This window comes from Pristiophorus japonicus, chromosome 2 (genome assembly GCF_044704955.1).
Source record: "Pristiophorus japonicus isolate sPriJap1 chromosome 2, sPriJap1.hap1, whole genome shotgun sequence".
Taxonomy (NCBI): domain Eukaryota; kingdom Metazoa; phylum Chordata; class Chondrichthyes; family Pristiophoridae; genus Pristiophorus; species Pristiophorus japonicus.
Genome location: NC_091978.1, coordinates 155,162,855 through 155,190,636, shown reverse-complemented (window position 1 = coordinate 155,190,636; position 27,782 = coordinate 155,162,855). Strand labels below are relative to the sequence as shown.

Here is a 27,782-nt window from a genome sequence, read left to right as displayed (position 1 = left end):
ATCTCTGTAACCTCCCCCAGTCCCTATTTCCTTCACCCCACTATTGGCGGCTGTACATTCAGCCATCTAGATCCTAAGCTCTAGAATTCCCTTCCTAAACTTCGCCACCTCTCCAACTCTGTCTCCTCCTTTAAGATACTTCTTCAAACCTACCTCTTTGATCTAGGTCTTAGTCAGCCATCCTGATATCTCCTGCTATGGCTCAGTATCAATTTTTGTCTGATTATGCTCCTGTGAATTGCCTTGGGGCATTTTACTACGTTAAAGGTGCTAAATAAATGTAAGTTACTGGTAGGATTTAAGAGATTTTTGTCGAGTTCATTATTAGCTGCTACCTCAAGGACGAGGGTGACTCGTGTGGGAGTTGTAAGTCACACTGGTGTAGTTCAGAGGCTGAGGGTAAGGGATATCATTGGAGTGTACTCTGCACTCAAATATTCTGCACTTCAGCAGGGTGCATGAAATGTTCAGTTCCCCAGCAGTTTGTTTGATGAGCATAAAAGTTCACACCGCTAACAAAGTTCTTAATTTTGATACTCAAGTTCCATACAAACTAAGATCAAATCATTATATTAAAATCACTTTAATGTTGGTAACAATGATGTTCATTACTGAAGAAACAAAAGCAAATTTTGGTTTGGGGTTTTTTGGACGATCTTGATGCAGTTTTCATGCAGTCCCTATTTTGTCTGTTACTCCTTAGAATGAAGATATAACATCTAAATTAAACTGTAAAATTAAGTTATATACTGCATGTTTTAAATGATGTCGTAATGGGTTTGATTTTTCTGGAACGTCTTTCGATTCATTGCTCTATGGGAAATGTCATAAAGCAATAATCAGTCAAGCTGCAATTCAATTCCCTGGTCTAGAGGTTAATCACTTCATCCAAATACTCATTTAGATTAAATAAAATAACTGTCAGGCTTTGAAAAAGTGTGTCATTGTTCATTCAAGTCAAATAGACTGTCCAAAAGAAAGTTTGGATTTTGAACATCTTCAGTTGTCGGCACTTCCAACTTAAAGGGTAAGGAAAATCCAGATAAACTATTTATCCAATTAAGATAAAAGTTAACCATATACACACATATATAAAAAATGTAGTACGCAGAAGTCACACTTGGTTACAGGTGCAAACCAATCTTCTAACTTCCAATCTGAAACTGACCGATTCTGTTATGTATCTAACCCCTTGTAACCACCAGAGGGCCGATCTGTTGGAGTCCCAAGGGATCCCAGCATCCCTTGGGAGCACGGTATATAAGCAGGACACCCACGAGATACCTGCACTCTGGAGTCTTATTAAAGGAGCTAAGGTCACACTTGCTCATTGTACACGGTACTCAGTTTCATCCTTTGTCGTGAGCATAGCAATTGGCGACAAGGTAACGAACAACCACGCGAAAATGCAAAGAACAGTTGGTATACTGGAGAAGTTCTCAGAAGAGGACGATTGGGAGGCCTTCGTGGAGAGACTCGACCAATACTTCGTGGCCAACGAGCTGGAAGGGGACGAAAACACTACCAAACGAAGGGCAATCCTCCTAACTGTCTGTGGGGCAACAACCTATGGCCTCATGAAGAACGTCCTAGCTCCGGCGAAACCAACAGGGAAATCCTATGAAGAATTGTGTATGCTGGTAAGGGAGCACCTAAATCCTAAGGAAAGCGTTTTGATGGCGAGATATCGGTCAACGATCGGAGGGCCAGGAAGTGGCGAGCTATGTCGCCGAACTAAGGCGCCTCGCAGGACATTGTGAGTTTGAGGGATTCCTAGAACAAATGCTTCAAGACTTTTTTGTACTGGGTATTGGCCATGTGACAATCCTTCGCAAACTGTTTACTTAGGTTCGGAGTTTCTAAAGTCATGCCATAACGACAGCCCAGGCATTTATGTCCACCAGCGACAACACCAAACAGATTTCACAGAGTAAAGAAGTTTAGGCCAGTACTGTGCATAAAGTAACGTCAGTTTCAAGCAGAAATATACATGGCAGAACGTACACAGCGGCTGCTGCTGCCCGACCTCAGATGACCCAGAGTCTACCATCAATCGTTAATGCGAGGCAGTTAACACCTTGTTAGCGTTGTGGAGGTGATCATCGGGCCCATCAATGCCGCTTCAAGCACTACGTGTGCAGAACAATGGGACACCTCCAGCGAATGTGCAGGCGAGCTGCAAACCCTGCAAACCACCACATTGCAGAGGAAGATTGATCCACTGTGGATCAGGCTGAATTGGAGACTCGTACCGAGGAGGCAGAAGTGTACGGGGTACACACATTCACTACGAAATGTCCACCAATAATGTTGAAAGTTGAACTGAACGGTATTCCAGTATCTATGGAACAGGACATGGGTGCAAGTCAATCCATAATGAGTAAAAAGGCCTTCGACAGGCTGCGGGGCAAAAAGGCACACAGTCCCAAGCTCAGCCCCATTCACACCACATTAAGGACTTACACCAAGGAAGTAATCACTGTAATTGGCAGTGCAGAAGTCAAAGTCTCCTATTGTGCCAGGGAATGGCCCCATGTTGTTTGGTAGAAGCTGGCTGGGAAAAATCCGCTGTAACTGGGACGATATCAGAGCGCTTTCGTTTGTCGACGATGTCTCACGTGCCCAGGTTCTGAGCAGGTTTCCATTGGTGTTCGAGCCAGGCATTGGAAGCTTCTCGGGGGTGAAAGTGCAGATCCATTTGGTTCCCGGTACACGACCCATCCACCATATGATGCATGAGAAAGTGGAAATTGAGCTGGACAGGCTGCAGGAAGAAGGCATCATCGCGCTGGTGGAATTCAACGAGTGGACTAGTCCGATTGTCCCGTTACTTAAAGAGGACGGCATGGTTAGAATTTGTGGGGACTATAAAGTAAAGATTAACTGTTTTTCGCTACAGGACCAGTACCCGCTATCCAAAGCAGATGACCTATTCGTGACCCTGGCTGGAATGAAGACGTTCACACCAAGCTGGACCTGACCTCGGCCTACATGATGCAGGAGCTGGAGTCATCTTTGAAAGGCCTCACCTGCATCAACACGCACAAAGGTCTGTTCATCTATAACCGGTGCCCGTTCGGGATTCGGTCGGCCGTGGCAATCTTCCAACGAAACATGGAGAGCCTGCTCAAGTCGGTTCCTCACACCGTGGTTTTCCAGGACGACATACTGGTTACAGATCTGGACACCATTGAGCACTTGAAGAATCTGGAAGAGGTTCTTAGTCGGTTGGATCGCATGGGGCTCAGGTTGAAATGCTCGCAGTGTGGTTTCCTGGCGCAGGAGATCGAGTTCTTGGGAAGAAGAATTGCAGCAGACGGCATCAGACCCACCGACACCAAGACGGAGGCCATCAAGAATGCACCGAGACCACAGAACGTGATGGAGCTACGGTCGTTCCTGGGACTCCTTAACTATTTTGGTAATTTCCTACCTGGATTAAGCACCCTACTAGAATCCCTACATGCGCAAGGGAGATGACTGGGTCTGGGGGAATTCACAAGAGGCTGCCTTTAAGAAAGCCAGAAATCTGTTGTGTTGAAACAAACTGCTTGTCCCGTATAACCCATGTAAACGATTAGTGCTAGCTTGCGATGCGTCGTCATATGGAGTTGGGTGTGCGTTACAACAGGCTAACGAATCGGGGATCTTGCAACCGGTCGCTTATGCATCCAGGAGTTTGTCCAAGGCCAAAAGAGCCTATAGCATGATTAAAAAAGAGGCTCTGGTGTGCGTTTACGGGGGAAAAAAAATGCAGCAGTACTTATTTGGCCTCAAGGTTGAGCTTGAAACCGACCACAAGCCACTCATATCACTGTTCTCTGACACCAATGCCTCTGCTCGCATCCAAAGATGGGCGCTCACGCTGTCTGCATACAACTATGTAATCCGCCACAGAGAACTGTGCAGATGGTCTCAGTCGGCTGCCATTTCCCACCACCGGGGTGGAAATGGCACAGCCAGCGGGCTTGCTCATGGTCATGGAGGCATTCGAGAACGAAAAGTCCCTCGTTACGGCCCGCCAGATCAGGACCTGACCAGCCAGGATCCTTTACTGTCCTTGGTAAAAAACTGTGTCCTCCATGGGAGCTGGTCCAGTGTCCCATGGAGATTGATGTGCAAAGTTAGAGCACATGGGATTGGGGGTAGTGTACTGACATGGATTGAGAACTGGTTGTCAGACAGGAAGCAAAGAGTAGGAGTAAATGGGTACTTTTCAGAATGGCAGGCAGTGACTAGTGGGGTACCGCAAGGTTCTGTGCTGGGGCCCCAGCTGTTTACACTGTACATTAATGATTTAGATGAGGGGATTAAATGTAGTATCTCCAAATTTGCGGATGACACTAAGTTGGGTGGCAGTGTGAGCTGCGAGGAGGATGCTGTGAGGCTGCAGAGCGACTTGGATAGGTTAGGTGAGTGGGCAAATGCATGGCAGATGAAGTATAATGTGGATAAATGTGAGGTTATCCACTTTGGTGGTAAAAACAGAGAGACAGACTATTATCTGAATGGTGACAGATTAGGAAAAGGGGAGGTGCAAAGAGACCTGGGTGTCATGGTACATCAGTCATTGAAGGTTGGCATGCAGGTGCAGCAGGCGGTTAAGAAAGCAAATGGCATGTTGGCCTTCATAGCAAGGGGATTTGAGTACAGGGGCAGGGAGGTGTTGCTACAGTTGTACAGGGCATTGGTGAGGCCACACCTGGAGTATTGTGTACAGTTTTGGTCTCCTAACCTGAGGAAGGACATTCTTGCTATTGAGGGAGTGCAGCGAAGGTTCACCAGACTGATTCCCGGGATGGCGGGACTGACCTATCAAGAAAGACTGGATCAACTGGGCTTGTATTCACTGGAGTTCAGAAGAATGAGAGGGGACCTCATAGAAACATATAAAATTCTGACGGGTTTAGACAGGTTAGATGCAGTAAGAATGTTCCCAATGTTGGGGAAGTCCAGAACCAGGGGTCACAGTCTAAGGATAAGGGGTAAGCCATTTAGGACCGAGATGCGGAGGAACTTCTTCACCCAGAGAGTGGTGAACCTGTGGAATTCTCTACCACAGAAAGTTGTTGAGGCCAATTCACTAAATATATTCAAAAAGGAGTTAGATGAGGTCCTTACTGCTAGGGGGATCAAGGGGTATGGCGAGAAAGCAGGAATGGGGTACTGAAGTTGAATGTTCAGCCATGAACTCATTGAATGGCGGTGCAGGCTAGAAGGGCCGAATGGCCTACTCCTGCACCTATTTTCTATGTTTCTATGTTTCTATGTTTCTATGTCCCAGTGGAGATGCAGGAGGCGATTAAGCCGTTCCACAGGCGCAAAGGCGAAATGTCCCTGCAGGCGGACTGTCTGTTGTGCGGCAATCGCGTGGTCTTGCCCAAGAAAGGCAGAGATATGTTCATATGTGAAATGCACAGCACCCACCCAGGCATTGTAATGATGAAAGCCATAGCCAGATCCCATGTGTGGTGGCCTGGCATCGACTCAGATTTAGAGTCATGCGTGCGTCAGTGCAACACTTGCTCTCAGCTGAGCGATGCACCCAGAGAGGCACCGCCAAGGTCGAGGATCCACGTGGACTACGTGGCCCATTTCTAGGCAAAATGTTTTTGGTTGTCGTGGACACTTACTCAAAATGGATTGAATGTTGTGCGATAATGTCTGTAAGCATGTCCACGGCCACTATTGAAAGCCTACAAGCCATGGTTGCCACGCATGGCTTTCCTGATGTCCTAGTCAGCGACAATGGGCCATGCTTCACCAGTGCTGAATTCAAGGAATTCATGACCCGCAATGAGATCAAATACGTCACATCTACCCCGTTCAAGCCCGCATCCAACGGCCAGGCAGAACGGGCAATTCAGACTGTTATATATGTAAACCCGTAAATACCTTGTGTAACCACCAGAGGGCTCATCCCCTGGAGTCCCAAGGGATCACACAATCCCATGGGTGCACCTGTACTTAAGGAGGCCTCACAGGCTGGAGAGGCACTCTGGAGACCTGTAATAAAAGACTACGGTCACACTTTACTTTGAGCTCACAGTATCTGGTCAGACTCTTTATTCATACATAACAACTGGTGACGAGATACAGATAACAGTGGGCATCCTGGAGAAATTTTCAGAGGGAGATGATTGGGAAACCTTCGTGGAGTGACTCGACCAATACTTCGTGGCCAACGAGCTGGAAGGAGAAGCAAACGCTGCCAAACGAAGGGCGATTCTCCTCACCGTTTGCGGGGCACTAACATATGGCCTCATGAAAAATCTGCTTGCTCCAGCGAAACCCACAGAGAAATCATATGATGATTTGTGCACACTGGTCCGGGAGCATCTGAACCCGAAGGAAAGTGTTCTGATGGCGAGGTACCGATTCTACACGTACGAAAGGTTTGAAGGCCAGGAAGTGGCGAGCTATGTCACCGAGCTAAAACTCCTTGCAGGACATTGCGAATTTGAAGGACATTTGGAGCACATGCTCAGGGACTTCTTTGTACTTGGCATTGACCATGAAGTGATCAACTTCGCAAACTTTTGACTGTAGAGACCCCAACCTTGAGAAAAGCCATAGCGATAGCCCAGGCGTTCATTGCCACCAGTGTCAATTTGAAGCAAATCTCTCAGCACACGAGTGCTGCTTTGCTACAAGTACTGTGAACAAAGTAATGTTGTTTTCAAATCACAACGTACAGGGCAGGCCTCACATGCCTGCAGCTGCATATCCGCAGATGTCTCAAGAGTCCACCATCAAGGGTGATGAATGCTCGGCCATTAAGACCTTGTTGGCGCTGCGGGGGTGATCATTGTTTCCATTCATGCCGCTTCAAAGGATACGTTTGCAAGGGCTGTGGAACAATGGGACACCTCCAACGTATGCGCAGGCGAGTTGCAAACCCTGCTAATCCTGCAAACCACCATGCTGCAGAGGAGGGCAGATCCACGGCGGATCACGATAAACCAGAGCCTCAGACCAAGGAGGCAGAGGTACATGGCGTGCACATATTTACCACAAAGTGTCCCCCGATAATGCTGAAGATTGAATTAAATGGACTCCGGTCTCAATGGAGCTGGACATGGCGTGAGCCAGTTCATCATTATGAGCAAAAAGACTTTCGATAAATTATGGTGCAGCAAGGCCAGTCCTGACTCCCATTCGCACTAAACTGAGAACTTACACAAAGGAACTGATTCCCGTAATCGGCAGTGCTACTGTAAATGTCTCCTGCGATGGAGCGCTTCACAAGCTATAACTCTGGGTGGTACCGGGCAATGGTCCCACGCTGTTCAGCCAGAGTTGGCTGGGAAAGATACGCTGGAACTGGGACGACGTCCAAGCGCTCTCGTCCGTTGACGACACCTCGTGTGCCCAGGTCTTAAACAAGTTCCCCTCTCTGTTCGAACCAGGCATTGGGAAGTTCCAAGGAGCAAAAGTGCAGATCCACCTAATTCCGGGGGCGCGACCCATCCATCACAAGGCGAGAGCAGTACCGTACATGATGAGAGAAAGGGTAGAGATCGAGCTGGACCGGCTGCAACGAGAGGGCATTATTTCGCTGATCGAATTCAACGAGTGGGTCAGTCCGATTGTTCCAGTCCTCAAGGGAGACGGCACCGTCAGAATCTGTGGTGATTACAAAGTAACTATCAATCGTTTCTCCCTGCAGGATCAATACCCACTACCAAAAGCAGACGACCTTTTTGCAACGCTGGCGGGAGGAAAGACGTTCACGAAGCTGGACTTGACCTCGGCCTACATGACGCAGGAGCTGGAGGAATCATCGAAGGGCCTCACCTGCATCAACACGCACAAAGGTCTTTTCATTTACAACAGATGCCCGTTTGGAATTCGATCAGCCGCGGCGATATTCCAGAGAAACATGGAAAGCTTGCTGAAGTCAGTCCCGCGCACCATGGTCTTCCAGGACAACATCTTGGTTACAGGTCGGGACACAGTCGAGCATCTGCAGAACCTGGAGGAGGTTCTTAGTCGGCTCAACCGTGTGGGGCTCAGGTTAAGACGCTCGAAGTGCATTTTCCTGGCGCCTGAAGTGGAGTCCTGGGTAGAGAAGAATCGCGGTGGACAGCATCAGGCCCATCGATTCGAAGATGGAGGCAATTGAGAACGCACCGAGACCACAGAACGTGACGGAGCTGCGGTCGTTTCTAGGACTCCTGAATTACTTTGGTAACTTCTTACCGGGTCTCAGCACACTGTTAAAACCACTGCACACCTTGCTGCGTAAAGGAGACGAAAAGGTATGGGGTAAAAGCCAAGAAAATGCCTTTGTAAAAGCTAGAAAACTGTTATGCTCAAACAAATTGCTTGTGTTGTATGATCCATGTAAACATTTGGTACTAGCATGTGATGCGTCGTCATATGGTGTCGGTTGTGTATTGCAACAAGCTAATGAATCTGGGAAATTGCAACCGGTTGCTTATGCATCCAGAAGTCTGTCTAAGGCTGAGAGGGCCTACAGCATGATTGAAAAAGAAGTGTTAGCGTGTGTTTATGGGGTAAAGAAAATGCATCAATATCTGTGTTTGGGCTCAAATTTGAATTGGAAACTGACCATAAACCACTGATAGCCCTCTTTTCTGAAAGTAAGGGGATAAATATGAATGCATCAGCCCGCATCAGAGATGGGCGCTCACGTTGTCCGCATAGAACTATGCCATCCGCCACAGGCCAGGCACAGAAAACTGTGCCGATGCTCTCAGTAGGCTGCCATTGTCCACCACAGGGGTGGAAATGGCACTGCCCACAGATTTAGTCATGGTAATGGAAGCATTTGAGAGTGAGCAATCACCCGTTACCGCCCGACAGATTAGAACCTAGATGTGCCAGGACCCTTTACTGTCCTTAGTAAAAAATTGTGCGCTTCACGGAAGCTGGTCCAGTGTCCCATTAGAAATGCAGGAAGAGATAAAGCCGTACCAGCGGCGCAAAGATGAAATGTCTATACAGGCAGACTGTCTTCTGTGGGGTAATCGGGTAGTGGTACCCAAAAAAGGCAGGGACATTTTTATCAGTGATTTCCACAGTACTCACCCAGGCATTGTAATGATGAAAGCGACAGCCAGATCCCACATGTGGTGGCCCGGTATCAATGCGGACTTAAAGTGCTGCGTGCACAAATGTAACACATGCTCGCAGTTAAGCAATGCACCCAGGGAGGCGCTACTAAGCTTATGGTCTTGGCCCTCCAAACCGTGGTCCAGGGTCCATGTCGACTATGCAGGCCCGTTCCCAGGTAAAATGTTCCAAGTGGTTGTAGATGCGTAGTCCAAATGGAATGAATGTCGGCAAGCACATCCGCTGCCACCAATGAAAGCCTGCGGGCCATGTTTGCCACACACGGCCTGCCCTATGTCCTTGGGAGCGTGGCCGTGTTTCACCAGTGCCGAGTTCAAAGAGTTCATGACCCGTAATGAGATCAAACATGTTACATCTGCCTCGTTCAAACCGGCATCCAATGGTCAGGCAGAGAGAGCAGTGCAAACTATCAAGCAGAGCTTGAAGAGGGTAACTGAAGGCTCACTGCAGACTCGCCTATCCCAAGTCCTGCTTAGTTACCGCACAAGACCCCGCTCGCTCACTGGGGTTCCCCCCACTGAACTGCTCATGAAAAGGGCACTTAAGACAAGGCTCTCGTTAGTCCACCCTGATCTACACGAACAGATAGAGAGCAGGCGGCTTCAACAAACTACATATCATGATAGCGCAAATGTGTCACGCGAAATTGAGATTAATGATCCTGTATTTGTGTTGAACTATGGACAAGGTCCCAAGTGGCTTCCCGGCACTGTTGTGGCCAAAGAGGGGAGTAGGGTGTTTCGGGTCAAACTTTCAAATGGACTCATCTACAGGAAACACTTGGACCAAACCAAACTCAGATTCACGGACTATCCAGAGCAACCCACAATAGACCCTACCTTCTTTGAACCCCTAACACACACATCAGTGGCAACCGACACAGCGGTTGACCACGAAGCAGAACCCATCACCCGCAGCAGCCCACCAGGACTCACCACACTAGGCAGCCCAGCAAGACCAGCTGCACAGCAGCCCAGCAAGGGCCCAACAAACAACTCATCAAAACCAGCATTTGCACAGAGACGATCAACCAGGGAAAGAAAGGCCCCAGATCGACTCACCTTGTAAATAGTTATACTATTGACTTTGGGGGGGGGGTGGAGGGGGAGTGTTGTTATATATGTAAACTTGTAAATACCTTGTGTAACCACCAGAGGGCTCATCCCCTGGACTCTCAAAGGATCCCACAATCCCTTGGGAGCACCTTTACTTAAGGAGGCCTCACATGCTGGAGAGGCACTCTGGAAACCTGTAATAAAAGACTACGGTCACACTTTACTTTGAGCTCACAGTATCTGGTCAGACTCTTTATTCATGCATAATACAGGCCATCAAGCAACGCTTGAAACGTGTGTCGGAAGGCTCCCTGCAGACCCGGCTGTCCCGAGTGCTGCTCAGCTACCGCACCAGACCCCACTCACTCACCGGGGCTCCCCCAGCTGAGTTGCTCATGAAAAGGGCGCTAAAATCAAGGCTCTCTCTTGTCCACCCTGATCTACATGATCACGTGGAGGGCAAGCGGCATCAACAAAGTGTGTACCATGACCGCGCAAATTTGTCACGAGATAGTAAGATCAATGATCCTGTGTTTGTGCTCAATTATGGACATGGTCCCAAATGGCTCATTGGCACGGTCACAGCCAAAGAAGGGAGTAGGGTGTTTCAGGTCAAATTGGCCAATAGACAAACGCACAGAAAACATTTGGACAAAATCAAATTGCGGTTCACCAACAACTACGAACAACCCGAAGAGGACACCACCAATTTTGACCCTCCAACACACACACGAGTGGCAACTAACATCATGGTTGACCACAAAGCCGAACTCACCATCCCTAGCAGCCTGGCAAGGCCGGCTGCCCAACAGCCCAGTGAAGAACTGACCAACTCACCCACACCCGCATTTGTTCCGAGACGATCGACAAGGGAGCAAAAAGCCCCAGATCGTCTTACCTTGTAAATAAGTGTACTATTGACTTCACGGGGGGAGTGATGTTATGGATTTAATCCCTTGTAACCTGTATTATACTACCACCAGAGGGCCTACCTGTCGGAGTCCCAAGGGATCCCAGCATCTCTTGGGAGCACGGTATATAAGCAGGCCACCCACGAGGCACCTGCACTCTGGAGTCTTATTATAGGAACTAAGGTTGCACTTGCTCATTGTACACGGTACTCAGTTTCATCCTTTGTTGTGAGCATAGCAGATTCCAAACTGTGAAATTCCAAATAACAATTAAACACTGAATGGCCTCAGCCCAGTAAATAATTAGGTTTCCAAAAGTAAAATATTGCGGATGCTGGAAATCTGAAAATAAACAGAAAATGCTGGAAATACTCAGCAGGTCAGGCACCATCTGTAAAGAGAGAAACAGAGTTAACGTTTCAAAGTTAACACCAAAGACATTTGCCGCTGGCCCCAAAGTAAGCTTCGCACAAAAATCTCACAAAGAAACAAAGAAAATAGGTGCAGGAGTAGGCCATTCGGCCCTTCGAGCCTGCACCACCATTCAATAAGATCATGGCTGATCATTCACCTCAGTACCCTTTTCCTGCTTTCTCTGCATACCTCTTGATCCCTTTAGCCATAAGGGCCATATCTAACTCTCTCTTGAATATATTTAACGAACTGGCATCAACAACTCTCTGCGGTAGAGAATTCCACAGTTTCACAATTCTCGAAGTGAAGAAGTTTCTCCTCATCTCGGTCCTAAATGGCTTACCCCTTATCCTTACACTGTGACCCCTGGGGTTCTGGACTTCCCCAACATCAGGAACATTCTTCCTGCATCTAACCTGTCCAGTCCCGTCAGAATTTTATATGTTTCTATGAGATCCCCTCTCATCCTTCTAAACTCCAGTGAATACAAGCCCAGTCGATCCAGTCTCTCCTCATATGTCAGTCTTGCCATCCCGGGAATCAGTCTGGTGAACCTTCGCTGCACTCCCTCAATAGCAAGAATGTGCTTCCTCAGATTAGGAGACCAAAACTGAACACAATATTCCAGGTGGGGCCTCACCAAGGCCCTGTACAACTGCAGTAAGACCTCCCTGCTCCTATACTCAAATCCCCTAGATATGAAGGCCAACATTCCATTTGTCTTCTTCATCGCCTGCTGTACCTGTATGCCAACTTTCAATGACTGATGTGCCATGACACCCAGGTCTTGTTGCACCTCCCCTTTTCCTAATCTGCTGCCATTCAGATAATATTCTGCCTTCATGTTTTTGCCACAAAAGTGGATAACCTCAAATTTATCCACATTATACTGCATCTACCATGCATTTGCCCACTCACCTGGACTGTCCAAGTCACCCTGCAGCCTCTTAGCATCTTCCTCACAGCTCACACCGCCACCCAGCATAGTGTCATCTGCAAACATTACACTCAATTCCTTCATCTAAATCATTAATGTATATTGTAAATAGCTGGGGTCCCAGCACTGAGCCCTGCGGCACCCCACTAGTCACGGCCTGCCATTCTGAAAAGGACCCGTTTATCCCGACTCTGCTTCCTGTCTGCCAACCAGTTCTCTATCCACGTCAATACATTACCCCCAATATCATGTCCTTTAATTTTGCACACCAATCTCTTGTGTGGGATCTTGCCAAAAGCTTTGTGAAAGTCCAAACACACCACATCCACTGGTTATCCCTTGTCCACTCTACTAGTTATATCCACAAAAAATTCTGGAAGATTTGTCAAGAATGATTTCCCTTTCATAAATCGATGCTGATTTGGACCGATCCTGTCACTGCTTTCCAAATGCGCTGCTATTTTATCTTTAATAATTGATTCCAGCATTTTCCCCACTTCCGATGTCAGGCTAACAGGTCTATAATTACCCGTTTTCTCTCTCCTTTTTTAAAAAGTGGCGTTACATTAGCTACCCTCCAGTCCATAGGAAGTGATCCAGAGTCGATAGACTGTTGGAAAATGATCACCAATGCATCCACTATTTCTACGGCCACTTCCTTAAGTACTCTGGGATGCAGACTTTCAGGCCATGGGAATTTATTGGCCTTCAATCCCATCACTTTCCCTAACACAATTTCCTGACTAATACGGATTTCCTTCAGTTCCTCCTTCTTGCTGGATCCTCGGTCCCCTAGTATTTCCGGAAGGTTATTCGTGTCTTCCTTCGTGAAGACAGAACCAAAGTATTTGTTCAATTGATCTGCCATTTCTTTGTTCCCCATTATAAATTCACCTGATTCTGACTGCAAGGGACCTACGTTTGTCTTCACTAATCTCTTTCTCTTCACATATCTATAGAAGCTTTTGCAGTCAGTTTTTATGTTCCAGCAAGCTTCCTCTCATACTCTATTTTCCCCCTCTTAATTAAATACTTTGTCCTCCTCTGCTGGATTCTAAATTTCTCCCAGTTCTCAGGTTTGTTGCTTATTCTGGCCAATTTATATGCCTCTTTCTTGGATTTAACACTATCCCTAATTTCCCTTGTGAGCCATGGTTGAGCCACCTTCCCCGTTTTATTTTTACTCCAGACAGGGATGTACAATTGTTGAAGTTCATCCATGTGATATTAAATGTCTGCCATTGCCTATCCACTGTCAACCCTTAAAGTATCATTCGCCAGTCTATTCTAGCCAATTCACGTCTCATACCATCGAAGTTACTTTTCCTTAAGTTCAGGACCCTAGTCTCTGAATTAACCGTGTCACTCGCCAGCTTAATAAAGAATTCTACCATATTATGGTCACTCTTCCCCAAGGGGCCTCGCACAACAAGATTGTTAATTAGTCCTTTTTCATTACAAATCACCCAGTCTAGGATGGCCAGCCCTCTAGTTGGTTCCTCGACATACTGGTCTAGAAAACCATCCTCAATACACTCCAGGAAATCCTCCTCCACCGTATTGCTACCAGTTTGGTTAGCTCAATCTATATGTAGATTAAAGTCGGCCATGATAACTGCTGTACCTTTATTGCACGCATCCCTAATTTCTTGTTTGATGCTGTCTCCAACCTCACTACTACTGTTGGTGGTCTGTACACAACTCCCACTATCGTTTTCTGCCCTTTAGTATTCCGCAGGTCTACCCATACAGATTCCACATCATCCAAGCTAATGTCCTTCTTTACTATTGCGTTAATTTCCTCTTTAACTAGCAACGATCTCTGTGTTGAAAATTTGGAGTTTTCCAACACGTAATTCAAAATCAACGAAAGTTAATGGGATTCCCAGAGAAAAACTGCTGCGATGTCAACAAGCTGTCTAAGTAGCCATTCAAAATGCAGAATTCTCACAGACAGCGAACCAGGAAGTGGGTAAGCTCCTAAAATTCTAATTGTTAAAATGTTAGAGAGAGCAAAACAAAGATTGGGGCTCTCACATGGGGGAAAGGCAAACATGAAATAAAGATGAATTTTTTTTTTAAATTACAACTTTTTAAAGTTTCTTAAACATTTAAATTTTTATTAAAATGGATAAATTTGAGTGTCCATAAAATAAAATTTCATTTTCAGGCCATAACGTTTGTTTAGCAATCAATACGCTGTTAAACCCACAGTTTTAAGCTTGAGTACAGAGCTTGGAGACAGAACTGGGTAAATCACAATTGGAGTGGATCGCAAGCAGAGTGGAAGAATTTGGTGATAGTAGGAATCGGTGGAGAGGAGGGAGGCGGTCTCTCAAGTCTAACACAAAAGGAAGACTTTAAGTTAAGTATCTAGATACCTAATATTTTGTTTCTTCGTGTTTAGTATCTCTGTGGTTCTTGTTAAACTTGAGTAAGTAATTTTTGTCTTTTTTCTCTAAGTTAGGTGAGTAGGTTAAACTAAGGTTTAGTTAGTACTCTACTAAATAGAGGCATGCCAGGGCACCTCAGTGCCATCAAATGCACATTATATGCCATGTGAGAAGTCCAGGATTTTTCTCATGTTCTGGACAACCATCATCATCATAGGCGGTAACCACATGTGCAGGAAGTGTCGTCAGTTGGAAGAGCTCAAGCTCCAGGTTTCGAAGCTTGAGCAGCAGCTGATGTCATTGCAGTGCATCTGCGAGGCTAAGAGGTACATGGATAGCATGTTTCAGGAGGTGGTCACCCCGCAGTTTAAGAGTTTGCAGGCAGAGAGGGAATGGGTGGCCGCCATACAGACAAGGAGGACCAGACAGGTAGTGCAGGAGTCCCTTGAGTGCATCTCGCTCTCCAACTGGTATTCTGTTCTGAATATTGGTGAGGACAATGGTTCCTCTGGGGAGTACAGTCAGAGTCAAGTCCACGGCACCGTGGGTGGATCAGTTGTACAGGGGTAGGGCGGGGATGGGGGTGTGGAGGAGGAAGGTTAGAAAAGCAACAGTGATAGGGGATTCAATAATTATGGCGACATAACTCCAGGATGGTGCAAGGGTCAAGGATGTCACTGAGTGACTGCAGGACACTTTGAGGGGGCAGGGTGAACAGCCAGAGGTTGTGGTCCATATCGGTACCAATGACATAGTTAGAAAGAGAGATTAGATCCTATCGGCAGATTTTAGGAAGCTCGGAAAGAGATTAATAGGCAGGACCTCAAAAGGTAGTAATCTCTGGATTACTCCCGATGCCACAGGCTAGTGAGTACAGAAATAGGATAGAGCAGATGATTGTGTGGCTGGAGAGATGGTGCAGGATGGAGGGCTTAAGATTCTTGAGGCATTGGGACCAGTTCTGGGGGAGGTGGGACCTGTACATTGGGACCTGGACGGCTTACACCCCAACAGGGCTGGGACCAATATCTTCACGGGGTGGTTTGCAAGTGCTGTTGGGAAGGGTTTAAACTAAGTTGGCAGCGGGATGGGAACCTGAGCATAGACTCAGAAAGAGAAGCAAACCTGGAAATGGAAGGCAGTAAATTAGTAATTGAGTTTGGAAGGCAGAGGAACAAAGGCTAGAAAACAGAAAACAAAGGGGTCTGCCAGTGTTTAATGGTATATACTTCAATGCATGGAATCTAGTGAATAAGGCAGATGAGCTGAGGGCACAGATAAGACACGTGGAAGTATGATATCAAAGCTATTACTAAAACATGAAAGTAGAGCAGGAATGGCAGTTCAACATTCCTGGTTACAGGGTTTTCAGATGGGATAGAGAGAGGGATAAAAAGGGAGGGGGCTCTCAACATTGGTTAAAGAAACAATTACAGCTGTGAGGATGGATGATATGTTAGAAGGATCATCAAATGAGGCGATATGAGTTGAACTGAAGAACAAAAAAGGGGCAGTTACACTGCTGAGGGTCTACTATAGACCTCCCAAATAGTTAGAGGGAGATGGAAGAGCAAATATGCAGGCAAATTTCTGAGAAGTGCAAAAACAGTAACGCAGTAATAGTAGAGGATTTCAACTACCCTAACATTAACTGGGATAGAATCAGTGTAAAAGGTCTCGAGGGCGCAGAAATCTTAAAATGCATTCAGGAGAACTTCTTTAAACAGGACGTAGCAAACCCAACAAGAGAGGGGTGGTTCTGGACTTAATGGGCTCAATTTTCCCCAGTGAGTTGCGCCGTTTTTTTTGGAGCAAGCTGCTCTTTTTGGCCGAAGTTGAAAAACCAAAGTTTCCCCAATCAATTTGCACGAACATAACTCAGTTAGTTACGATTTTTTTAGGTCAGTTTTGTTTTCAGCCAAAGGAGGCGTAACCAGCCACCTGCGCCAATTCTGGTCATTTATGGAAGTTTGGCCAGCTGAGAGTTACTCCAGTTCTGCTTAGCCAGCGTATGTGGCCTCTGCAGAAAAACCTTCCAGACAGTTAAAGAAATTGGCGCAGGTAAGGAAATCGGCGCAGCTAAGTGCAGCAAATGCCTGGACAGCAGCAGCAGGAAAGGTAGGAGAGAGGGGGACAGAGAGGTGGGGAGAGGGAGAGGGGCTTGAGGGAAGCCTTTCGGGTGTAGTTATGTGCTGGGACCAGGAATGGTCAAGAATGGGTCAAGGATGTCTCGGAGCGGGTGCAGGACATTCTGAAAAGGGTGGGTGAACAGCCAGTTGTCGTGGTGCACATTGGTACCAACGATATAGGTAAAGAAAGGGATGAGGTCCTACAAGACGAATTTAAGGAGCTAGGAGCTAAATTAAAACGTAGGACCTCAAAAGTAGTAATCTCAGGATGGCTACCAGTGCCACGTGCTAGTCAGAGTAGGAATCGCAGGATAGCTCAGATGAATACGTGGCTTGAGCAGTGGTGCAGCAGGGAGGGATTCAAATTCCTGGGGCATTGGAACCGGTTCTGGGGGAGGTGGGACCAGTACAAACCGGACGGTCTGCACCTGGGCAGGACCGGAACCAATATCCAAGGGGGAGTGTTTGCTAGTGCTGTTGGGGAGGAGTTAAACTAATATGGCAGGGGGATGGGAACCAATGCAGGGAGACAGAGGGAAACAAAAAAGAGACAAAAGCAAAAGACAGAAAGGAGATGAGTAAAAGTGGAGGGCAGAGAAACCCAAGGCAAAAAACAAAAAGGGCCACTGAATATAAAGGGGCTGCAGGAGGGGTCAAAACTAAAAATCATGGTTTAAAAACTAGTATTAAAACACTCTACCTAAACGCACACAGCATTTGAAATAAAGTAAATGAGTTGACGGCACAAATCATTATAAATGGGTATGATTTGGTGGCCATTACAGAAAATGGTTGCAGGGTGGCCAAGACTGGGAATTAAACATACAGGGGTATCTGACGATTCGGAAAGATAGACAAGAAGGGAAAGGAGGTGGGGTAGCTCTGTTAATAAAGGATGATATCAGGGCAGTTGTGAGAGACGATATTGGCTCTAATGAACAAAATGTTGAATCACTGTGGGTGGAGATTAGAGATAGTAAGGGGAAAAAGTCACTGGTGGGTGTAGTTTATAGGCCCCCAAATAATAACTTCATGGTGGGGAGGGCAATAATCAAGGGAATAATGGAGGCATGTGAAAAAGGAACGGCAGTAATCATGGGGGTATTTAACCTACATATCGATTGGTCAAATCAAATCGCACGGGGTAGCCTGGAGGAGGAATTCATAGAATGCATACGGGATTGTTTCTTAGAACAGTATGTTACAGAACCTACAAGGGAGCAAGCTATCTTAGATCTGGTCCTGTGTAGTGAGGCAGGAATAATAAACGATCTCCCAGCAAAAGATCCTCTCGGAATGAGTGATTACAGTCTGGTTGAATTTGTAACACAGATTGAGGATGAGGAAGTAGTGTCTCAAACGAGCGTACTATGCTTAAACAAAGGGGACTACAGTGGGATGAGGGCAGAGTTGGCTAAAGTAGGCTGGAAACACAGACTAAATGGTGGCACAACTGAGGAACAGTGGAGGACTTTTAAGGAGCTCTTTCATAGTGCTCAACAAAAATATATTCCAGTGAAAAAGAAGGGCGGCAAGAGAAGGGATAACCAGCCATGGATAACCAAGGAAATAAAGGAGAGTATCAAATTTAAAACCAATGCATATAAGGTGGCCAAAGTTAGTGGGAAACTAGAAGATTGGGAAAATTTTAAACGACAGCAAAGAATGACTAAGAAAGCAATAAAGAAAGGAAAGATAGATTACGAAGGTAAACTTGCGCAAAACATAAAAACGGATAGTAAAAGCTTTTACAGATATATAAAACGGAAAAGAGTGACTAAAGTAAATGTTGGTCCCTTAGAAGATGAGAAGGGGGATTTAATAATGGGAAATGTGGAAATGGCTGAGACCTTAAACAATTATTTTGCTTCGGTCTTCACAGTGGAAGACACAAAAACCATGCCAAAAATTGCTGGTCACAGGAATGTGGGAAGGGAGGACCTTGAGACAATCACTATCACTCGGGGGGTAGTGCTGGACAGGCTAATGGGACTCAAGGTAGACAAGTCCCCTGGTCCTGATGAAATGCATCCCAGGGTATTAAAAGAGATGGCGGAAATTATAGCAGATGCATTCGTTATAATCTACCAAAAGTCTCTGGACTCTGGGGAGGTACCAGCGGATTGGAAAACAACTAATGTAACGCCTTTGTTTAAAAAAGGGGGCAGACAAAAGGCAGGTAACTATAGGCCGGTTAGTTTAACATCTGTAGTGGGGAAAATACTTGAAACTATTAAGGAAGAAATAGCGGGACGTCTTGATAGGAATAGTGCAATCAAGCAGATGCAGCATGGATTCATGAAGGGGAAATCATGTTTAACTAATTTACTGGAATTATTTGAGGATATAACGAGCATGGTGGATAGAGGTGCACCGATGGATGTGGTGTATTTAGATTTTCAAAAGGCATTCGATAAGGTGCCACACAAAAGGTTACTGCAGAAGATAAGGGTACGCGGAGTCAGAGGAAATGTATTAGCATGGATAGAGAATTGGCTGGCGAACAGAAAGCAGTGAGTCGGGATAAATGGGGCTTTTTCGAGTTGGAAATCGGTGGTTAGTGGTGTGCCACAGGGATTGGTGCTGGGACTACAACTGTTTACAACATACATAGATGACCTGGAAGAGGGGACAGAGTGTACGGTAACAAGATTAGTGGGAAAGCGGGTTGTGTAGAGGACACAGAAAGGCTGCAAAGAGATTTAGATAGGTTAAGCGAATGGGCTCAGGTTTGGCAGATGGAATACAATGTCGGAAGGTGTGAGGTCATCCACCTTGGGGAAAAAAAAACAGTAAAAGCGAATATTATTTGAATGGCGAGAAATTACAACATGCTGCAGTGCAGAGGGACCTGGGGGTCCTTGTGCATGAATCCCAAAAAGTTAGTTTGCAGGTGCAGCAGGTAATCAGGAAGGCGAATGGAATGTTGGCCTTCATTGCGAGAGGGATGGACTACAAAAGCAGGGAGGTCCTGCTGCAACTGTATAGGGTATTGGTGATGCCGCACCTGGAGTACTGCGTGCAGTTTTGGTCACTTTACTTAGGGAAGGATATACTAGCTTTGGAGGGGGCACAGAGACGATTCACGAGGCTGATTCCGAAGATGAGGGGGTTACCTTATGATGATAGATTGAGTAGACTGGGTCTTTACTCGGAGTTCAGAAGGATGAGGGGTGATCTTATAGAAACATTTAAAATAATGAAAGGGATAGACAAGATAGAGGCAGAGAGGTTGGCCCCAAGTTTCCACACGCGGCGAAAAAGGCGCCCCTCAGAGCTGGGCACCTGTTTTTCGCGCCTAAAATGGCGCCTGAAAAAAAACGCGGTATTCTCGAGCTCCTTGCAGCTCGATGTCTGCTTGCCGCGGCGCACAGGGGGCGGAGCCTACCACTCGCGCCAATTTTGTAAGTAGGAGCGGGCGGGTACAATTTAAATGAGTTTTTTTGGTGCCAGCAACCCTGCGCGTGCGCGTTGGAGCGTTCGCGCAAGCGCAGTCTGAAGTAAACATTGGCACTCGGCCATTTTTAAAAGTGCTGCAGAAAAAGTGAAAATGTGTTTATTGAACCCTTGCAAAGGCTTGCATTTTAATTTTCTTGATATTTCTGTATGTGAGGGAGTGCTTTTAGCAGCACTGCTGAATAAATCACCTGCTGAATTAATGTTGGCTCTTTAAACAGTGTTACTTCAGCAACTGTGCATTTTAATTCAGCCTTTACAACTCGTTACCGTTTCAATCTCCACCACTCATTCTGTAATTAAAGATAGACTGTGATAAACGGGACACATGCACTTGTTTGAGACTATTCAAATTCTTTGTAGCTGTTCAATTTTTAACATTTTTTAATAAAACCACATTGCCCTTCCATGATCAGCACTGAGGCTGCTTGCTGCTTCTTGCCCCTGCCGTCGGGACCGACGCCACACCGCTGCCTGAAAGGCCTGCCTGAAGCACTTTCACACAGGTAGGAACATGGTTTATTTAATTTTTTCTTTGCTTATAAATTTTTATTCAGGTTGGATTTATTTGTATAATATTTGTATAAGTATAACTAAGGATTGATTGTAGAATGTAATGACTTCCCTTCCCCCCCCTCCCCCCCCACCTCGTTCCCTACGCCTAATTTGTAACCTGCGCCTGATTTTTTCATGTGTAGACAAGGTTTTTTCAAGTGTACAAAAATCTTCACTTGCTCCATTCTAAGTTAGTTTGGAGTACGTTTTCACTGTGGAAACTTTCAAATCTGGCGTCAGTGGCCGGACACGCCCCCTTTTGAAAAAAAATTCTGTTCAAAAGTGAAACTGTTCTGCCTGACTAGAACTGCAGAAAACTTAAATGTGGAGAATTCCGATTTCTAAGATACTCCGTTCTCCACCAGTTGCTCCTAAAAATCAGGAGCAAATCATGTGGAAACTTGGGGCCATTGTTTCCACTGGTCGGGAGACTAGAACTAGGGGGCACAACCTCAAAATACGGGGGAGCCAATTTAAAACCGAGTTGAGAAGGAATTTCTTCTGCCAGAGGGTTGTGAATCTGTGGAATTCTCGATCCAAGGAAGCAGTTGAGGCTAGCTCATTGAATGTATTCAAGTCACAGATAGATAGATTTTTAACCAATAAGGGAATTAAGGGTTACGGGGAGCGGGCGGGTAAGTGGAGCTGAGTCCACGGCCAGATCAGCCATGATCTTGTTGAATGGCGGAGCAGGCTTGAGGGGCTAGATGGCCTACTCCTGTTCCTAATTCTTATGTTCTTATGGAAGGAGGAGACCATTTGGCATGGGATGGGGCTCGGGAGTGGACCGGGAGGCCAGTCGACCTGGGCTCAGGGCGGGATAGCGCACCGGCAAGCCCTTCGGCCAGGGCTAGGCAGCAGACCGGGAGACCACTCGGCCAGAACTAGTGACGGGAGAGCGCACCGGCTAACCTTTCGTCCAGGGCTAGGGGCGGGAGAGCGCACTGGCAAACCCTTGGGCCAGGGCTAGGGAGCGGACCGGGAGACCACTCGGCCAGAGCTAGGGGCGGGAGAGCGCACTGGCAAGCCCTTCGGCCAGATACAGAGAGAGAGAGAGAGAGAGAGAGAGAGAGATCGATCGGAGAATCGAACTGGTGGGGACCGAGAATGGGACCGGACCGGCAAGCCCTTCCGGCAGGGTTGAAGGTATGTTGCTGCTGTGTGTTTTTCAATTCTTTTAATGTGTTGGGAGCTGGCTGTATGCTTCACTTTGCAGCCTCAGCTCGCATTGTGTCCCTGGTTAACATAGAAACATAGAAAATAGGTGCAGGAGTAGGCCATTCGGCCCTTCTAGCCTGCACCGCCATTCAATGAGTTCATGGCTGAACATTCAACTTCAGTACCCCATTCCTGCTTTCTCGCCATACCCCTTGATCCCCCTAGTAGTAAGGACCTCATCTAACTCCTTTTTGAATATATTTAGTGAATTGGCCTCAACAACTTTCTGTGGTAGAGAATTCCACAGGTTCACCACTCTCTGGGTGAAGAAGTTCCTCCGCATCTCGGTCCTAAATGGCTTACCCCTTATCCTTAGACTGTGACCTCTGGTTCTGGACTTCCCCAACATTGGGAACATTCTTCCTGCATCTAACCTGTCGAACCCCGTCAGAATTTTAAATGTTTCTATGAGGTCCCCTCTCATTCTTCTGAACTCCAGTGAATACAAGCCCAGTTGATCCAGTCTTTCTTGATAGGTCAGTCCCGCCATCCCGGGAATCAGTCTGGTGAACCTTCGCTGCACTCCCTCAATAGCAAGAATGTCCTTCCTCAGGTTAGGAGACCAAAACTGTACACAATACTCCAGGTGTGGCCTCACCAATGCCCTGTACAACTGTAGCAACACCTCCCTGCCCCTGTACTCAAATCCCCTTGCTATGAAGGCCAACATGCCATTTGCTTTCTTAACCACCTGCTGCACCTGCATGCCAACCTTCAATGACTGATGTATCATGACACCCAGGTCTCTTTGCACCTCCCCTTTTCCTAATCTGTCACCATTCAGATAATAGTCTGTCTCTCTGTTTTTACCACCAAAGTGGATAACCTCACATTTATCCATATTATACTTCATCTGCCATGCATTTGCCCACTCACCTAACCTATCCAAGTCGCTCTGCAGCCTCACAGCATCCTCCTCGCAGCTCACACTGCCACCCAACTTAGTGTCATCCGCAAATTTGGAGATACTACATTTAATCCCCTCATCTAAATCATTAATGTACAGTGTAAACAGCTGGGGCCCCAGCACAGAACCTTGCGGTACCCCACTAGTCACTGCCTGCCATTCTGAAAAGTACCCATTTACTCCTACTCTTTGCTTCCTGTCTGACAACCAGTTCTCAATCCATGTCAGCACACTACCCCCAATCCCATGTGCTCCAACCTTGCACATCAATCTCTTGTGTGGGACCTTGTTGAACGCCTTCTGAAAGTCCAAATATACCACATCAACTGGTTCTCCCTTGTCCACTCTATTGGAAACATCCTCAAAAAATTCCAGAAGATTTGTCAAGCATGATTTCCCTTTCACAAATCCATGCTGACTTGGACCTATCATGTCACCTCTTTCCAAATGCACTGCTATGACATCCTTAATAATTGATTCCATCATTTTACCCACTACCGATGTCAGGCTGACCGGTCTATAATTCCCTGTTTTCTCTCTCCCTCCTTTTTTAAAAAGTGGGGTTACATTGGCTACCCTCCACTCCATAGGAACTGATCCAGAGTCAATGGAATGTTGGAAAATGACTGTCAACGCATCCACTATTTCCAAGGCCACCTCCTTAAGTACTCTGGGATGCAGTCCATCAGGCCCTGGGGATTTATCGGCCTTCAATCCCATCAATTTCCCCAACACAATTTCCCGGCTAATAAGGATTTCCCTCAGTTCCTCCTCCTTACTAGACCCCCCCGACCCCTTTTATAACCGGAAGGTTGTTCGTGTCCTCCTTCGTGAATACCGAACCAAAGTACTTGTTCAATTGGTCCGCCATTTCTTTGTTCCCCGTTATGACTTCCCCTGATTCTGACTGCAGGGGACCTACGTTTGTCTTTACTAACCTTTTTCTCTTTACATATCTATAGAAACTTTTGCAATCCGTCTTAATGTTCCCTGCAAGCTTCTTCTCATACTCCATTTTCCCTGCCCTAATCAAACCCTTTGTCCTCCTCTGCTGAGTTCTAAATTTCTCCCAGTCCCCAGGTTCGCTGCTATTTCTGGCCAATTTGTATGCCACTTCCTTGGCTTTAATACTATCCCTGATTTCCCTTGATAGCCACGGTTGAGCCACCTTCCCTTTTTTATTTTTATGCCAGACAGGAATGTACAATTGTTGTAGTTCATCCATGCGGTCTCTAAATGTCTGCCATTGCCCATCCACAGTCAACCCCTTAAGTATCATTCGCCAATCCATCCCAGCCAATTCACGCCTCATACCTTCAAAGTTAGCCTTCTTTAAGTTCTGGACCATGGTCTCTGAATTAACTGTTTCATTCTCCATCCCAATGCAGAATTCCACCATATTATGGTCACTCTTCCCCAAGGGGCCTCGCACAACGAGATTGCTAATTAATCCTCTCTCATTACACAACACCCAGTCTAAGATGGCCTCCCCCCTAGTTGGTTCCTCGACATATTGGTCTAGAAAATCATCCCTTATGCACTCCAGGAAATCCTCCTCCACCGTATTGCTTCCAGTTTGGCTAGCCCAATCTATGTGCATATTAAAGTCACCCATTATAACTGCTGCATCTTTATTGCACGCATCCCTAATTTCATGTTTGATGCCCTCCCCAACATCACTACTACTGTTTGGAGGTCTGTACACAACTCCCACTAACGTTTTTTGCCCTTTGGTGTTCTGCAGCTCTACCCATATAGATTCCACGTCATCCAAGCTAATGTCCTTCCTAACTATTGCCTTAATCTCCTCCTTAACCAGCAATGCTACCCCACCTCCTTTTCCTTTTATTCTATCCTTCCTGAATGTTGAATACCCCTGGATGTTGAGTTCCCAGCCCTGATCATCCTGGAGCCACGTCTCCGTAATCCCAATCACATCATATTTGTTAACATCTATTTGCACAGTTAATTCATCCACCTTATTGCGGATACTCCTTGCATTAAGACACAAAGCCTTTAGGCTTGTTTTTTTTAACACCCTCTGTCCTTTTAGAATTTTGCTGTACAATGGCCCTTTTTGTTCTTTGCCTTGGGTTTCTCTGCCCTCCACTTTTCCTCATCTCCTTTCTGTCTTTTGCTTTTGCCTCCTTTTTGTTTCCCTCTATCTCCCTGCATTGGTTCCCATCCCCCTGCCATATTAGTTTAACTCCTCCCCAACAGCACGAGCAAACACTCCCCCGAGGACATTGGTTCCGATTCTGCCCAGGTGCAGACCGTCCGGATTGTACTGGTCCCACCTCCCCCAGAACCGGTTCCAATGCCCCAGGAATTTGAATCCCTTCCTGCTGCACCATTGCTCAAGCCACGTATTCATCTGAGCTGTCCTGCGATTCCTACTCTGACTAGCACGTGGCACTGGTAGCAATCCCGAGATTACTACTTTTGAGGTCCTACTTTTTAATTTAGCTCCTCGCTCCTTAAATTCATTTCGTAGGACCTCATCCCTTTTTTTACCTATGTCGTTGGTACCAACGTGCACCACGACAACTGGCTGTTCTCCCTCCCTTTTTAGAATGTCCTGCACCCGCTCCGAGACATCCTTGACCCTTGCACCAGGGAGGCAACATACCATCCTGGAGTCTCGGTTGCGGCCGCAGAAACGCCTATCTATTCCCCTTACAATTGAATCCCCTATCACTATCGCTCGCCCACTCTTTTTCCTGCCCTCCTGTGCAACAGAGCCAGCCACGGTGCCATGAACTTGGCTGCTGCTGCCCTCTCCTGATGAGTCATCCCCCTCAACAGCACTCAAAGCAGTGTATCTGTTTTGCAGTGGGATGACCATAGGGGACCCCTGCACTACCTTCCTTGCACTACTCTTCCTGCTGGTCTTCCATTCCCTCGCTGGCTGTGGACCCTTCTCCTGCGGTAAGACCAACTCGCTACACGTGATACTCACGTCATTCTCAGCATCGTGGATGCTCCAGAGTGAATCCACCCTCAGCTCCAACTCCGCAACGCGGACCGTCAGGAGCCGGAGGTGGACACACTTCCCGCACATGTAGTCGTCAGGGACACTGGTGTTGTCCCCGTGTTCCCACATGGTACAGGAGGAGCATATCACGTGACCGAGCATGGCAGCCGATCTTTTTGGCGCAGATCAAGGCTCCACCCCCAAAATTAAAGGTCAGGTTACGCCAGGCCAAAATGAAGAAATCCAAAGGGAAAACTTGGAATTTTTTTTTTGTTGTACTTGGGCCCCAAAAAATCGGGCGTAACTTTTCAAGTGCACCAAAAAAATGATTTGGGGAAAATATTAGGGAATGAAGCTGGGCAGCTGGAAGGAGTATGCTGGGAGAGCATTTTGGTAGTCATAATTCAGTTAGATTTAGCGTATGGAAAAGGACAAAGATAGGTCAGGAGTAAAAGTTCTCGATTGAAGAAAGGCCAATTTTACAAAGCTAAGTTGTGATTTAGCAAAAATGGACTGGAAACAGCTAATTGAAGGTAAATCAGTGTCAGAGCAGTGGGGAGAGAAGATAGTGAGGGTTCAGAGTAAATATGTTCCCACAAAGAAAAAGGATGGGACTCCCAAATCTAGAGGCCCCTGGATGTCAAGGGGCATACAAGGTAGGATAAGGCAAAAAAGGGAAGCTTATGTCAGATACTGAGAGCTGTATACTGCAGAAAGCCCAGAGGCATATACAAGTGCAAGGTGAAATTAAAAAGGAAATTAGAAAGGCAAAGAGAGGGCATGAAAAAATATTGGCAAGTAAAATCAAGGAAAACCCAAAGATGTTTTTATAAATACATAAACAGCAAGAGGATAACTAAAGAAAGCATAGGGCCTATTAGGGACCATAAAGGAAGCTTGTGGGTAGGGGTGAGAGACATGGTTATGGTTCTTAATGAATACTTTGCATCTGTCTTCACAAAAGAGAGGGACGATGCAGACATTTTGTTCAGGAGGAGGAGTGTGAAATATTAGATGAGATAAACAACAACAACTTGTATTTATATAGTGCCTTTAATGTAGTAAAACATCCCTTGGCACTTCACGGGAGTATTATAAGTCAAAAATTTAATACGAGCCACATAAGGAGAAATTAAGGCAGATGGGTCAAAGAGGTAGGTTTTAAGGAGTGTCTTAAAGGAGTAAAGATAGGTAGAGAAGCAGTGAGGTTTAGGGAGGGAATTCCAGAGCTTAGGGCCTAGATAGCTGATGGCACAGCCACCAATGGTTGAGCGATTATAGTCAGGGATGCTCAAGAGGGTGATTGTGGAGCTGGAGGAGATTACAGAGATAGGGAGGGGCAAGGCCATGGAGGGTTTTGAAAACAAGGATGATAATTTTAAAATCGAGTCGCTGCTTAACTGGGAATCAATGTAGGTCAGCGAGCACAGTGGTGATGGGTGAAACATAGTGAGAGAGGAAGTATTAAAGAGTTAGCATCTTTGAAAGTACATATATCGCCAAGACCGGATGAAATGGACCCCACGCTGCTAAGAGAAGCAAGGCAGGAATCAGCGGAGGCTCTGACCTTTATTTTTCAATCCTCTCTGGCTACAGGTGTGGCGCTAATGTTGTACCATTTTTTTTTTTTTTTTTATAAAAGAGAGCAAGGGATAAACTGAGTAATTACAGGCCAGTCAGCCTAACCTTGGTGGTGGGCAAATTGTTGGAAAAAATTCTGAGGGACAGTATTAA

General features: G+C 46.4%; 1 protein-coding gene across 1 annotated transcript in view; it reads right to left on the bottom strand.

Annotated features, from left to right (window-relative positions):
- Positions 1–27,782, bottom strand: part of scfd2 (sec1 family domain containing 2) — a 544,849-nt gene that overhangs the window by 129,547 nt on the left and 387,520 nt on the right. The window lies entirely within an intron of this gene.